Source organism: Carettochelys insculpta, chromosome 2, assembly GCF_033958435.1.
Source record: "Carettochelys insculpta isolate YL-2023 chromosome 2, ASM3395843v1, whole genome shotgun sequence".
NCBI classification, from domain to species: domain Eukaryota; kingdom Metazoa; phylum Chordata; order Testudines; family Carettochelyidae; genus Carettochelys; species Carettochelys insculpta.
This window is the reverse complement of record NC_134138.1, coordinates 279821640-279836831: the sequence shown is the minus strand read 5'-3', so window position 1 is coordinate 279836831 and position 15192 is coordinate 279821640. Positions and strand designations below refer to the sequence as shown.

The following is a 15192-nucleotide window of genomic DNA, read 5'->3' as shown; positions in this document are numbered from 1 at the left end:
GCGGCTGTGCAGCTAGGACAGGCGTGTGCAGGGAGGACATGCTGGGTGAGCGTTAGTCCTGGGGGGTGCAGCAGTTAAATGGGGGTGGAAAGGATGGGGGGTGGCGGGAGTGCCCGCCGTCAGCGAAGGAAGCTGTGTTTGGAAGGGCGCTCTGCATTGTGTGATAACACCTGATGTGTAAGAAAATCTGTCCCAGGGCAGCTCACCCAGGGCCTGCCACCATCTGCGCTCGGTTGGGTGTAACGAACTGGCCAGCCCCAGTCCCTCACAGCCTGCAAAGTTTAGCACCCAAACGGCTGGCTTCCACCATCCCGACGTGAGGGGGAAATCCCTCCGTTAGCACTAACGCAGCAGCACAGGGGCTGGGGAGGCCCAGTTGCCTGCACTTAGCCAGTGGGAAACTGTTAGCCCTCGAGCCAGCTTCCCATCTGCCGGCGGGCAGGCGGGAGGGCAGCCCTGTGGGCACACAGAAGGGGCTGTGCTGTCAGAGCTCCAGGCCGCATGCAGCTGCTTCTGGAGATTTAACGCTCATGGAAGCAGAGTGGAGGGAGTGGGCCTGAGGGAGGTGGGTCCGGCTGAGGTGGGGGAGGAGGATGGGAATGCCACCCGTCTGGAGCTTGTCCAGCGAAGGGCCATGAGCACAAGGCTCCAGGGCCGTCACAGAGGAACAGCCCCTCGCCCCAGCAGTGCAGGACCCCTGACAGTCGGGCGGAGCAGGAAGGAGGCCCGGTCGCACCCCAGCTTTCCCTATTCCAGCCGTTCCTCCGCTGCCCAGCACCTCCGCTGGGTGACGAGCTGCAAGCCCTGTTGCAGGCGTGGCCCAGTCTGTTCCCAGGTGGTGAGGAGGGGTCGTCACAAGAGGAGCCACACAGAAAACTGGGCCAGTTCGGAGGCCACTTGCCTTCGGGGTAGCGTCTGACCAGGAGACCAGAGACCGTAGGGCCGACGACTAGCCCTGCATGGGGTCCCAGCTGGTATTGCCAGCGGGAGCTGAGGGACGGGGGCGTTGCCCGCCTGCACGCCGAGCCAGTGGCACTGGGCAGGGGAGGATGCCAGTCCTGCAGGAGCTCACTTCAGGTGGGGGGTCTGACTCTCTCCTGCTGTCGCCCTTGGAGGGGTTCTTCCGCGCGGCCCAGGAAGAAGAGCGCTGCCATCGGTCCAGCGAGCAGCGTCTCCGCTCTGTGCCGGCTCCTCGGGCAGGTCTGGCACGATCCCTGCGAACCCCCGGCACTGGCTGGGCTCTGAGGTGGTGCTCTGCCTGGCCTTTCTCTGCACACTGAGCCGCAGGGGCTGGCGCTGGGGGCACCGTCTCTTCTCTCTGGCCCCAGAGTACCCGAGTGTGAAGGGCTGGTGCCCTTCCTGGGGCGGGAGGAGAGGAGCCTAATCCCACAGCAGGGCCCTGTCGATAGGCCTCTCCCACTTGGGTCGCAGGCTGTCCTCAGCCAGTCGCATTCACCTGTTGGCTGGTCCTCAGCCCCATCCTACTGTTGGTCCCTTTTACACCTCCCAGGCCCCTGGGCAGCCACTGCTCCTGGGCGTGGAGCCTCGCGGGGACCACTGCTATGCGCCCATCCCTCAGAGGGGGGCCAGGGGCCTGTGTGCCACCACTCCCTGCATGCCACAGCCCAGCCTCTGCTGGCCTGGGACCAGGGGATTCACCTGAGTCCTGGCACCTGGCATCCACGTGGCTGAAAGCACAAGAAACTGTTCAAGCAAGCAAGCTAGAAACAAAACAAAAAACAACTACAACCCAGCCTCATAGCTGCTGAAGGGCCTGTCCTCCATGAATTTATCTGGCTCCGCTGTGAACCTTGGCCTTGGCCTTCACAGTCTCCTCTGGCGAGGAATTCCACAGGCCGACCGTGCGCTGCCTGAAGAAAAAATTTCCTTTGGTTTTAAATGCACAGCCTATTAATTTCTTGTGGTGGCCCCTCGTTCTTGTGTTATGGAGAAGAGAAGATAACTCTTCTTTATTCAATTTTTCCACACCAGTCATTATTTTGCAGACCTCTGTCACATCCCCTCCTTTTCCAAGGCAAAAAGTCCCAGTCTTTCTAATTTCTCCTCACACAGCAGCTGTTCGAAACCCCTAATTATTTTGTTTTCTGTTTCTGAACCTTTTCTAAGGCCAATACATCTTTTTTGAGGTGAGGTGACCACCTCTGCACTGATTATTCAAGACATGGGCATACCATGGATCTATATAGTGGCAATAAGATATTCTCTGACGTAGTATGTTTCCCTTTCTTGATGGGTCCCAATGTTCCGCTTGCTTCTTCTGACCACCACTGCACATTGAGTGGGTGATTTCCGAGAACGCTCTGCAATGACTCCAGGAGCTCTTTCTTGAGTGCAAACGGCTAATTTCGATCCCATCATTTTATACCTCTGGTTGGGATTGTGTTTCCAGCGCCCGTTGCTTCCCGTTTCTTAACACTGGATTTCCTCTCTCATTTTTCAGAGGCTGGGGGTCACACTGCTGCTCTGTTTCAGGAAAAACAAGTCCAGGGGCCCTTTAAAGACTAGCTGGTGGGGTAGGTATGAGAGCGAAAGCTCGTGTGAGATGCAGCTCACTGCCTCAGATGCAGGAGAGAAGAGAAAAGGCAAAATAAAGAGCTCCAGAGCTGGGACTGTGAGCTCAGTGGTAATTTTCAGGGATTTCCTTAGCACTGATGTCACACTCCTGTCTTTGTGTCTCTGCCTTTTTTCTTTTCTTCTCTCTTCAGCGTCTGAGGATGTGAACTGTGTATCACACAGGCTCACCTTCATCCCCTCTCCCGACCCCCCACCTCTCCCAGCCTCCATGCTGTTACTCCTACGCCACCCCCCACCCCGACACGCACCTCGCCCTTCTATTTATTCGAGCAGAAGACAGACGGAGCTTGTTGGGAGATGACCCTTGCGGTCTGTGCAATCTTTGAACCACTTTCTGACTTAATACAAACATCGTCATTTTTCAAAGGTACAGTCATTTGCACACACCTTCGACATTTCCTTTTAGTTTCCGAACAGGAAAACCCCCCCGACTTCACTCACGTGCCTGAGCAACTGGATCAATTGGCTGCTTAAATCTCAGCATTTTAGTAAATCCACTTCCAGGACAAGGACAACCATCGCATACACCTTAAAATAAAAGGGGGAGACGGTGCCAGGGATATTGCCAGTCACATCTCTCACACACACACACTGACAGCCCAAAGCATGTTCAGGGCCCTTTGCGCCAACTGCTCTAGCCGGGCTGGATGGAGTCAGTGGAGCTGAGTCCACCCAGTGTCAGAAGTCTCCTTGGCCATGCCTTGTTTGCACCTCCCGTCTCCACTTGCAGCCCCCCAGGGCCAGGGCTCCTGCTCCTGCCGCAGCGGCACACAGGGAGGGGAGCGGCCTGACCCGCTGCAGCCAGCAGGGCCAGACGGGGCGCCTTGATGGCCAGCTGCCCGGCCGGGGACAGGGAGCACAGCACGGCCTGCGCGTCCACGTGGGCCAGCAGCAGGGTCTGTCTCCGCAGCTGCTGGTACTCGTGGGAGCGGACTCCAGCCTCCAACTCCGTCCACTTCTCCCGCTGCCCGGTCACCGTCACCTTCCTCCCGTCCACTTGCACCACCAGCTCCGCCGGGGAGAAGCGGCTCACGTCCACGGAGAGACGGTACTTCTCCTGCCCTGGATCCTGCCCCCCGGGCTCCTGCCTGGCGCCCTCCACCACCTGCCAGCCACTGCGCCTCAGCCGCCTGCTCCGCATGCCTGCCCCGCCCAGAAGGGGATAGGCCAGGAGCTGGGGACGTCTCACCCGTTCCATCTCCTCCAGGGGCGTCTGCACGGTCCCCACCAACTGGGCCCAGAGGCTGCGCGTGGGGCGCTGCTGCAGAGCCACTTGGGGGGACAGGCACAGGACTGCCACATGTGGCATGGAGGGGGAAGGACGGGCTGGAGCCTGGCTCTGCTGAGAATTACCGTCCAGTGTGCACTGATATTCACAGCCTCTCCGGAAGATGCTAGCTGCCACCATCCCAGGTGCCCCTGGGGAGCTGCTGCCCCCCACAGACCCACATTGATCTCCCTGCTCTGCCTGGGGAAAGATTAGAGGGGCTGGAGGCAGCGAGTCCAATGCAGCGTCTCCCAGCCTAATTAATTATTATGTATTTTAAGGCTTAGTGGCGCTTTGTCCTGGATTCTGGTGTGACGTGAGGGTCTGCTGAAACGGAGTTATCTGCTATGAGAGCTGGTGGCTTTCCTCTCATTTTCACTTTGCACTTGTTCTCCTACTACCCAGCCTGCAAACCTCCATTACTCCAGACCACACCTTCTGCCAGGTGTTCTCACAGTTCTGTGTTGATTTTTGTTTTGTTTTCCATTCAGTGCTGCAGCGTCTGCAGTGTTAAAAAAGATCATGCGTGAGAAATGAGCTGCCTTGCTCCTAATACATAACTGGGTTAGGAAGAGGTCCCGGAGTGTATTCTGCTTGTGTTAATATCCACCCGGGCAGTATGGTGACCAGGATATGACTCAGCATTAATGCACAACCAGCTGGATTTGCTGCATGCTGTAATGCAATACTTGGTGAAGGTGCATGGGGTTTGAATGCCTGTGTAACCAATGATGTTGTACATTAAATGGTCAGTAAAGTAATAGGCCAGATAGAAGGACAACTACAAAAACTGTTAATTAAAACAAAAAAAATCTATTGACACATGACACCATCTTCCCTTGTTTTGGGCCTGGCAACATGGCCCTCTGATTGAATCAGGAGCTTTCTGTGCTTGTGTAAGAGAGGAATGATTCTGAAAGCAGCTGCTGGGGCGCAACATTCAGTCCTGTGGCACCTTATGGACTAACAGCTATTTTGGAGCATAAGCTTTCGTGGGCAAAGACCCGCTTCACCAGATGCATCTGATGCAGCCCCAGGTTCCTCCATCCTCACCTGTTAGTCTATAAGGTGCCACAAGACTTCTTGTTGTTCTCGAAGATGCAGACTAACACAGCGATCTCTGTGATGCCTGCTGGAGCACAGACTCTGGAGGGTTGTTTCAGAGAAGCTTTCCCCATCCCAGACCACCATGTACAGGGACACGGGAGAATTTACACCATTTGAACTAACCCGGATTTTACCCTTGTTGAGAAAGCAAAGGCCGACGGGATCATTCCCACGACTGCAGTTTCTCTGGCTTGGCGTGATTGCCTTTGGCTCGGGAGCTTGGATTCAGACACATGCTGCTCACCCAGCAAAAGAGCCAGAACTCTACTCCCACCACCCAGCTGTAAATCTGGAGTCACTCTGGATTCACACTGCCTTCGCACAGAGCTGAGCTGGACCCAGGGCACCCAGTGCCAATATCTGGTGCAGCCCCACGTGGGACCATGGTGAGTGACTGCCCCGATTCCATGGCATAGCATCCTGGTGCAGGAGTGGGAGAGGAAGGAGCTGAGGGGAACGAGGGTGTTTGGGAGCTCGGAGGGAGGGGGTACCAAGGGAGCTAGAGCCGCTGAGATGGGGGAGTGTGGAAGGAGAATTTGCAGCAATTTCGCTGAGTGGTTGTGGCCCAGGAGGGTGTGAGGTGTTGGAAGGGGCACGTGGTGTTTTGGAGCTGCTTGGCAAAGGGCTGTAACAGACCTCACTGGTCATTAGACACAGAGGCTCATAGCACTGGCCTGGTTAAGGGTGTGTGGTGGGCACTGCCAGGGAGCCAGGCTGGGGTCACAGATTGCTGCTGGGGTGGGGGTGGAGAGACGCGTGTGGAGGTTTCCAGGGCAGTGCGGCAGCCTGGCAAGGGCTGTGTGTAGGGAGGGAGAGGCAGAGGTTTCTTAGAGGGCAGTGGGGAGCCGGTGTTTGTGGAGGGAACGGGGGAGTTGGGGCAGCATCCCTCACTCTGCCCTTTCCCTGCATTTTTCTGCTCCCTTCTTGGCCCTCCCTGGAGCCCCCGGTTCCTCCATCTTCATCACCTTCCATCACCATCACCTTCCTCCTCCTGCCCAAGGCCCAGCGAGTGGGTGGGAGGGCTGAGGGAGCAAATGGGCCAATCAGCTGCTGCACGTCGAGGGATGCGATGCCCCAGAAGCAGGAACTGCAGCTGTTGCCCATGTGGCAAAACTGGAGATTTTCATCACGGTTCACTAATCGGCTGGAAAGGGATACAGCCCGAGGAGATGTTACATCCACGTGAAATAAAGAGCAAGTGGGAAATCTCAGGGTATTCAATACACTTAGAAAGCAAAGAAGCACCATCGGAATATAAATATAAATGGTTTTATATTTGTAGTTGAGAATTAAAAGGGTCAAAATCTGAGATTTTCTCTCATTATTTGAGAACTGGATAATGGTAAAAACCTAAACTACATTTATCCGGCGTTTGACAGCAAGTGGGAACCAGATCAAAGTCTGAGGGGATTTTATATCCGTATTTGTTGATACGTTCAGACGTGTGTGGTGATTTTCATGCGGTGTCTGATTATCAAAGAAGGAAGGGTGGAGATCTGAGGGGATTTCCTACCCCGTTTGGTAAATACGTGCCCTGTGGTAGAGACGCATCCGGGGTCATACAGCTGGGAACAAAGAACGTGGCTGTGATAGGGCACATACCGACACTGGCTGGGGAGAGTTAACAAGCTGCTGTGCACCCAATCAGCCCTGTCTCATTACACCAGCCACAGGTGGTGGACTAGCTGGGTGGATCAATGGGGAGAACCCAGGTCAGCTGCGAGCAGACCTCCAGCTCTCACTCTGCCAGAGCAATCTGGCTGGGGCAAGGTACTGACTAGGGCATGTTGATTAGTACCAGAGAGGGAGCGATGCTAGTCTATATGCTATCAAGACAAAAAAGCAGTCAAGTAGCACTTTAAAGACTAACAAAATAATTTATTAGGTGATGAACTTTTGTGGGACAGACCCAAGTGGGTCTGTCCCACAAAAGCTCAGATAATAAATTATTTTGTTAGCCTTTAAAGTGCTACTTGACTGCTTTTTTGTCTTGACTAGGGCACGTCCAGGCTAGACCCTCCCTGAGGAAAAGTTGGGCCAAGGGGATGATTGCTGAGTTTGCTGCCTGAGACTTTGCCGAGTGTTGCTGAGAAGACAGTCGCCTGTGGTGCCCTGCTGAAAAGGGCTGACAGCTAGCTCAGCCCTGTTTGCGCCTGGCTGGGGTGCAGCAGTGGGTTGTAGTGAGCCAGGAAGGATGTAGTTTGCACCCTGGAATTAGTGACTGTGAAAAAACTAAGGGATCAGGTGGGCAAAAAACTCACCCTCGGCTCCTGGAGCAAAGGTGTGTTAAACAAAAGGTGTACGAGCTCCTTGGATAAACAGGGCGGCTGTGATTGCAAGCAGAGAAATGATTTCCACCTCTGTACCCAGCACTGCTGTGAGCAGTACTGGAACACTGGGTCCAATTTTCCTGGAGATACACATTTTCACAGAACTGGAAGGGACCTTAGGAGGTCCTTGAGTCCAGTCTCCTACCCTCTTGGCAGGCCCAACCACCATCCCCTTTTAAAAAAAAAATCTATTTGCCCCACATCACTAAAGGGCCCCCTCAGGGAGCAAGCTCACAATCCTGGGTTTGGTAGGCCAATGCTCAGAGCACTGAGCTAGCCGCCCTCCCTGCTTTGCTATCAGCATCTTAACAAAGTTTCCTAAAATGGACAGGGGCTTAATACAGTATTGGCACTTTTCCTTTAAAGAAAATGCTGCTTTCCCTTCAGTTGTTAGTAGTTCACACTTAACCCACTTCTGTGCTGTCTTTGATTTTCTTTGGTTGTCTCAATGGCTGCCTGACTGGGTACTTCCAGTGTGCAGTGGTGTGTGTGGCTGACGGGTCAGCTCGTGACTCTGGTGTTCCTCACTTGCTCCTGGGATAGAAGAATTCCTGCATCGAACCGATCAGTCCCTGGCCCTGAGCAGCGCTGATAAATGATCCCATGGCGTCAGCTAGAGTCATAAAATCTGAGGGCTGGAAGGGACTGCAGGAGGTTGTTGAGTCCAGCCCCCTGCCTAAAGCAGGATCAACCCCCACTAAATCATCCCAGCCAGGATGATGTCAAACCGGGACTTAAACCTCTAGGGCTGGCGATTACACCACCTCCCTAGGCAACGCATTCCAGTGCTTCACTACCCCCCTGGTGAACACATAGGCCTTGGCTGGACAAGGTCCTGGCTGGGATGACTTAGGGGGGGTTGATCCTGCTTGAAGCAGGGGGCTGGACTAGACGACCCCCTGAGGTCCCTTCCAGCCCTAGGATTCTATGGGAGCATCTGAGCATTTTGTGCTCATTCCCCTGTTTCTCCATAAAACACAAGGCCACAAGGAACTAAATTCAGGACCTCTGAGGGAAAACCCATCATGCAGAATTTTACCCATGGGGAGCGGATGGTATGTGTATAAGGGGGAGTTGGAAAGGCATGCAAATGGGAACACTCCAGGGCATGGTTCTGCAGCCTGGCGTTCCAGAACCACAGGCGGCCCTTTCAGGGCTTCTTTGTGGCTCCTCGTGCTATAATTGCAAAGAAAAAAACACTCCTGATTATATTCAATAAACGGTGACATCTAAAAGCCCAACTATGAGCAACTCATCTAAACGGCAAATCATATGAGATCTCCAAACACTGGATAACTCCCCCTTGAAAGGTGCAGCGCTGTTCTTAAACTAGGAGTTACACAAAGTGCAGTTTCACATTATTTATCAAGGGCCGTCTCGTCTTCACGCGCATTGCGGCTTTTGAATCACTAGTGAGTGTTTTACCAGATTCAAAAAAGTACCTCTGCTTGCTCGTTAGCTGGCCGAGGGCAAACCAAGAGTGAACAAGAAAGGGGAACAGAGGGTGTTGGCCCGGAAAGCCAATCAGCACTTGTGTCGAAACCGGGTGGTTGTGCTGGACAATCACAGCACAATCATCGGGTCGCAGTACACAAGGTGGCATGTGGTCCCCTCGTTCCCTGACGCACAGCACCAGAACCATCCTCCTCCTGCTGCAGGAGGTTCTACAGCGGCAGAGGACTCATTAGTGACTCTGCTCCCGGTGCCTCGTCTCTTGTCTAATGCCACCCTGGCTGCAGCTCCGATTTCCACGTAATCCACGTAGCGTCTCTCCTCCAGGGGTGGGGGAGGGGGAAGAAGGGGGTTGGTTCTCCCCCATTCTGCATCGCTGAAACAGCGTACTACCGATCACACCAACAGAGCGCCTCTCCTGCATGGAAATCCTTCGCTGCTCGCCATCCTATCGGCTTCACAAGGAAACTTCCCTACTCCCGCCTGCGTGTGTTTGATTTACATGAAGCCCTAGATGCAGACACATACTCGCAGCGGACAGGGAGTCCGTGTCCCGCAGAGCATACACGCTAAATGCGTAAAGTCCTGATTTTCCTGGTCTTTGTTTTAGCCACCTGTTCCATGAAGTCGTGCCATGCTCGGTCTCCCTGCTGGTCTCTCACTGGGCTGCACAAGCCCTCTCTGGCACTCACAGCAGGCCAGCGGGCTCTCCCTGCCATGGGCCTGCTCGTGCATGCTAAGCAGCGCCCAGTGCCTGTAGCTCTTCCCACACATATGCGTATGTAGAAGCTGCCTGGCTGCCTCTACACATGCATTCCTCTTTCGAAAAAGAGATGCAAATGAGGGAAATTGAAAATGCAAATGAGGTGCAGCTTTGCATATCTGGCACCTCATTTGCATATTCTGATTGCAAAAGAAGAAAACCACTGTAGACACTGCTCTTTCAAAAGTAAACCCCATCTTTGAAAGAATCCTTCTTCCCTTCTTTTAATGGGAAGAAGGATTCTTTCGAAGATGGGATTTACTTTCAAAACAGCAGTGTCTACACTGGTTTTCTTCTTTCGGAAGAAGCTATTTTGCAATCAGAATATGTAAATGAGGTGTCAGATATGCAAATCTGCACCTCATTTGCATTTTAAATCTCCCTCATTTGCATCCCTCTTTCGAAAAAAAAATGCATGTGTCGACACAGCCCCTGCGGCAGGGCTCTGCCGGTGCCTTACCAGGTGGTTGTCCTGGTAGCAATAGGTCCTGTCCCTTGTGTGGCTCTCCTGCTGCTTTCGCAGGCTGGGCGCCTTCTGGAAGAGCTGGCCACATGGGGGGTGCTGGTGGAGCATCTCCCGGCTGTGGGTGTGCAGGTGGCTGGCCAGGGGGCTCTGCTGCTTGATGCCTCTCTGGCACTGGGGACAGCGGTAGGGCATCTCGTGGGTGTGCACCCGCTGGTGGGCGGTCAGGTTGTGCTTGGGGTTGGGCGCGGGGGTCGGGCACCTCCCCACGGGCGCCGTCTGGTGCTCATGCAGGTGCTGCTCCTCTGTGAAGCGCCTCCTGCACTCGGCACACTGGTGGGGTGTCTGCCTGGTGTGGAGCTGCAGGTGCTTCCAGAGCTTGTTCGTCTGGCGGAGGTGCTTCCCGCACTGGGCGCAGGTGAGCAGCTTCTCCCTGCTGTGGACGCTCTGGTGGGCTGGGAGGAGCTTCTTGTGCTGGAAGCACTTCTCTCGCTCGGGGAACTAGTCAGTCCTGTCAGCCAGGGCGCAGCTTCAGCATCTTCCTTCCCCACCAGCCGAGGGACCAGGGAAGGGGCTCAGGGTACTAGTGAGTAATGCTGATACTGTGATAGCAGGGCCCCATCGCGCTTGGTGCTGTACAGACACAGGGTTCAGTCTTGCAGGGGCTGAACAAGGAAGATTCTGCTCTGGGAGTCTCTCCCCACGTCACGCGGTCTCCACAGAAAGCTGGATCAGCTTTCATCAGCAATGGGTTTGTCCTCTGGGGTCCTCTTCAGTTTCAGAGTTCACCAGGCCCCGCAGCTTCACCCATCATCACAGCCCTGGACACCATAACCATCACGTCCTCCTGAGGCTTCTCCCTGCACGTCAGCGTATTCTGTCTGTGGCTGCATCCTTCCGTTCATGGATTCCACTGGTCCTGCAGAAGAAAGATTTTTGGGAGGTTACCATGATGGTGACAGAACTGTCCCAGCATGAAGCTTATTTACATCAGTAGTAGCATCCTTCGGTCTACGTAGACTATGGATCGCGCCCTTCATAGTTCCATTTGGGATCATCATTTGCAGCGTTGACTGTGACTATGAAGGCCCACACGGGAGTGACAGTCCTTGCTGCATCTGTTGCATGTGTAATGGGTGTCTGGCAGGTCTTTACTGTGCTCTCTGTGGGCTCGCTTCTCTGCTAGCTGCCTGATCCTCATCTCACCCTTCTGAACGCCCTTGTGTAGTTCCTGCTTCCATCTGCTGTGGTCATCTGCCAGCTCCTCCCAGCTGTCCGGCTCGATGTCTACCTCCCTGAGGTCCCTCTTGCAAACATCTTTGTAGCGCAACTGGGGGCATCCGGGAGGTGTTTTGCCAGAGGCTAGCTTGCCATACAGGATGTCTTTTGGGATCCTTCCATCATTCATCCTGTGGACGTGGCCAAGCCAGCGGAGCCACTGCTGCCTGAGGAAGGTGCGCATGGTTGGGATTCCAGCTTGCTCAAGGACAGCGGTGTTGGACACTCTGTCCTTCCATGATATTCCAAGGATGCGCCTGAGGCAGCGCAAGTGGAAGACATTCACAGCCTCTTTTCCTGGCGGGCGTACAGGGTCCAAGACTCACTGCCGTAAAGGAGGGTGCTGAGGATGCAGGCTCTGTAGACTTGCATTTTGGTGTGAGTGTACAGCTTGTTGTTATTCCACACTCTCGCGCTGAATCTGGACAGAGTTGTGGCTGCTTTACCGAACCTCCTATTTAGCTGTCTCCAATGACAGTGATGGTGGACCTGAGGTAAACGAACTCGTGGACGACCTCTAACGAATAGTTGTCAGTGCTGATTGATGGTGGTTCAGCAAGGTCCTGAGCAAGTACATTTGTCTTCTCTAGGCTGATGGAAAGCTTGAAGTCCTTACACGCTTTGGAGAACTGATCCAGCAGTTTTTGAAGCTGGTCTTCTGTGTGAGACACTACAGCAGCAGCATCTGCGAACAGCATGTCTCTGATGAGGACTTCCCGCACCTTAGATTTAGCTTTCAGCCTTGCAAGATTAAACAGTTTCCCACCAGATCTTGTGTGCAAAAAGATGCCGTCTGTTGAAGATCCAAAGGCATGCTTCAGGAGGAGTGCAAAGAAGATCCCGAACAATGTCGGAGCAAGCACACATCCTTGTTCGATACCACTCCTGTTGCTGAAAACATCCGATAATGTGCCATCATATTGGATGGTTCCTCTCATGTCTTCGTGGAAAGACTGGATCATCTTGAGTAACCGTGGAGGACAGCCTATCTTGTGGAGCAGTTTGAACAGTCCATCCCTGCTGACCAAGTCGAAGGCCTTGGTTAGGTCAATGAAGGCTATGTAGAGTGGCTTTCTCTGCTCCCTGCATTTCTCCTGCAGCTGCCTCAGAGGGAAGACCATGTCAACAGTAGATCTGTCTGCGTGGAATCCGCGCTGTGATTCGGGGTACACCCTCTCAGCAATCTTCTGGAGTCTGCCAAGGATGACGCGAGCGAACAGTTTACAAGTGCTGCTTAGGAGGGAGATTCCACGGTAATTGTTGCAGTCGCTTCTGTCTCCTTTGTTCTTATACAACGTTACAATGTTAGCGTCGCGCATATCCTGTGGAACCTCACCCTCTCTCCAGCACAGGCACAGTAGCTCATGTAGGGGTTCCAGGAGAGCGTCTGCGGCACACTTGATTACCTCTGGTGGTACCATCCTGGCCTGGGGCCTTTCCTGCTGCAATGCTGTTGATGGCTCTCTTCAGTTCATCCACAGTTGATTCCTGATCCAGTTCGTCCATTACTGATAGGAGCTCGACAGCACTGAGGGCTGTATCAGCCACGACGTTCTCGCTTGAGTACAGCTCGGAGCAGTGCTCGACCCAGAGCTCCATCTGTTTGGCTTTGTCAGTGATGACTTCACCAGATTTGGATTTCAGAGGTGCCATCTTGTTCTGGGTGGGCCCTAATGCCTTCCTCATATCCTCGTACATTCCCCTGAGGTTACCAAAGTCAGCACTGGTCTGGATACTGCTGCATAGCTCAAGCCAGTAGTTGTTGGCACAGCGCCTGGCCATCTGCTGTACTGTTTTTCTGGCTGCTCTGAGTGCTTGCTGGGTACTCTGGCTCGGTGAGCGTTTGTACTCCAGGAGTGCAGCGCGCTTCTTTTCAATGACTGGAATCATCTCATCGGAGTTGGTGTCGAACCAGTCGTTTGTGTTTCTAGCTCTTCTTCCAAACACCGATAAGGCCGTGTTGTAAATTGTATCCCTCAGATGCTGCCATCTGGATGTCACATCGGCACCCCGAGGGCTGCTGCGCAGCTTCTCCTCGAAGGTCTCTCTGAACTTTTTGGCTCTCTCTGAGTTTGCCATCTTTCTGGCATCAATGCGGGGCCTTCCAGTTGGTTTAGAGTGGTGCAGCTTCGTGGGAATCACCTTGAGTTTGGAGCAAACTAGCAAGTGATCTGTATCACAGCAGGCACTATGACAGCTGCATGTCAGAAGGACGTTTTTGAGGTTATCACGTCTAGCGATGACCACGTCTAGTTGATGCCAGTGTTTCGAGTGTGGGTGTCTCCATGACACTCTGTGCTGTGGCTTGGTTTGGAAAAATGTGTTTGTGATGAACAGATTGTGGTACATGCAAAGTTCGAGAAGACGCTGTCCATTTTCATTCATTTTTCCCACACCAAAGTGGCCTAAGCAGGAAGGCCATGAGTCACGATTGGCTCCAACTCTTTCATTGAAGTCACCCAAAATGTACAGTTGTTTGCGAGCAGGTATTTGTGCTATGGCAGCACTAAGCAAATCATAGAACTTGTCTTTTACTTCTGGTGAGGTGTACAGGATCGGCGCATAAGCGCTGATCAGGTGGACAGGACCGGCGCAAGTTTGAAGTATGACCTGAAGGAGTCTTTCTGATCCGCCCGTGACTAATTCCACCATTTGTAGAAGTGGGTTTCTGATGGCGAAGCCAACACCATGCTCCCTGGGTTCTTCTTGGGCTTTACCCTGCCGGAAAAAGGTGTAGTCCTTTTCCTTCAGAGATCCCAAATCTGCGAGTCGCGTCTCTTGCAGAGCAGCAATGTCAACTTGGAGCCTTTTCAGTTCCTCGTTGATGACAGCGGTCTTTTGGGTGTCGCTGATGTCCTGAAGATCTTCAGTCAAACTGGTCCGCATGGTCTGCACATTCCAGCAAGCAAGCTTAAAACTTTGATGGTTTCCTTTTCTTGTTGATTTTCTTATTGGTTTGCTTGGTGCTCAAATTTCAGTCACTTGTCAGGTTTGGGAACCTTAACCCTCACGCACCCAGTGAGGCAGGTGAACTGTGGCGGGACAGTACCCTTCTGGCTGGGGGCTGCCCATCTTGAGGCGGGCAGTGACTGTCCAGTGAGATGAGACGATCTCTCCCACCATCAAAGGCCAACCCCTGGCGCTGGTTCTCTACGCCAATCGAGCAAGAGCTTATAACCGGTATCTGTTACTTCCTGTGTTGGTTAAACGCTGGTAAGCAATGCTGGAGTACCTCTCTAGACGCGAGCCTGGGCAGTTTGTGGGACCCTGGGCTGCCCAGATGCCAGTGTTCCCCTCTCGGCTTTACTGATATAGTCCAAAGGAGTGGATGACCTCTACATCTGGTACCAGCTCAGCTGCAGGAGTTGCCGGGTCAATGCCAGAAGTTGGCACAGAACCGCCTTAGGACTCCCCCTCCGGATTTTCTGTCAGGGTTTACTCCCTTAGCCTTGCTCCTTCCCAGGATAACTCACAAGGCAGTGGGGCATGGAGAATGTGGGTACAGTCCCACTACCTCTTGCAACTCCCTGGCACCACGTGTCCCCATAGCTCCCCGTGGCCTGACAACCTCCTCACCTCCCCAGGACCCTCCTCCCCACCCCTCTGCCTCCCATCAGCTACCATCACCCCCAGATCCCCCTCCCCACCCCCTTGTCCCCCATCCACTCCCATGTCCCCCCACTTCACCACACTGCCCTCCATCAGCTCTCATTGCCCCCAGGTCCCCCCTCCCCCGGCCTCTCCGCACCCGGCCGTACGCTGCTGCAGCCCCACGTCCTCCAGGAAGGTGCCGATCTCACAGCCCAGCCATGCCCTGGGCCCCTGCCAAAGCTACCAACTCTTCTTCTGGCTGCGGCTGCCCCCAGAGCCCCATGGCGCTGCTGCGGGACGTGCATGCAGGGATCGCAGGACTGGGACTGGAAGCCCAGGCAATCTG

General features: G+C 54.0%; 1 long non-coding RNA gene across 1 annotated transcript in view; it reads right to left on the bottom strand.

Annotated features, from left to right (window-relative positions):
- Positions 1-15192, bottom strand: part of LOC142008223 (uncharacterized) — a 67217-nt gene that overhangs the window by 12780 nt on the left and 39245 nt on the right. The gene's annotated exons all lie outside the window — the stretch shown is intronic.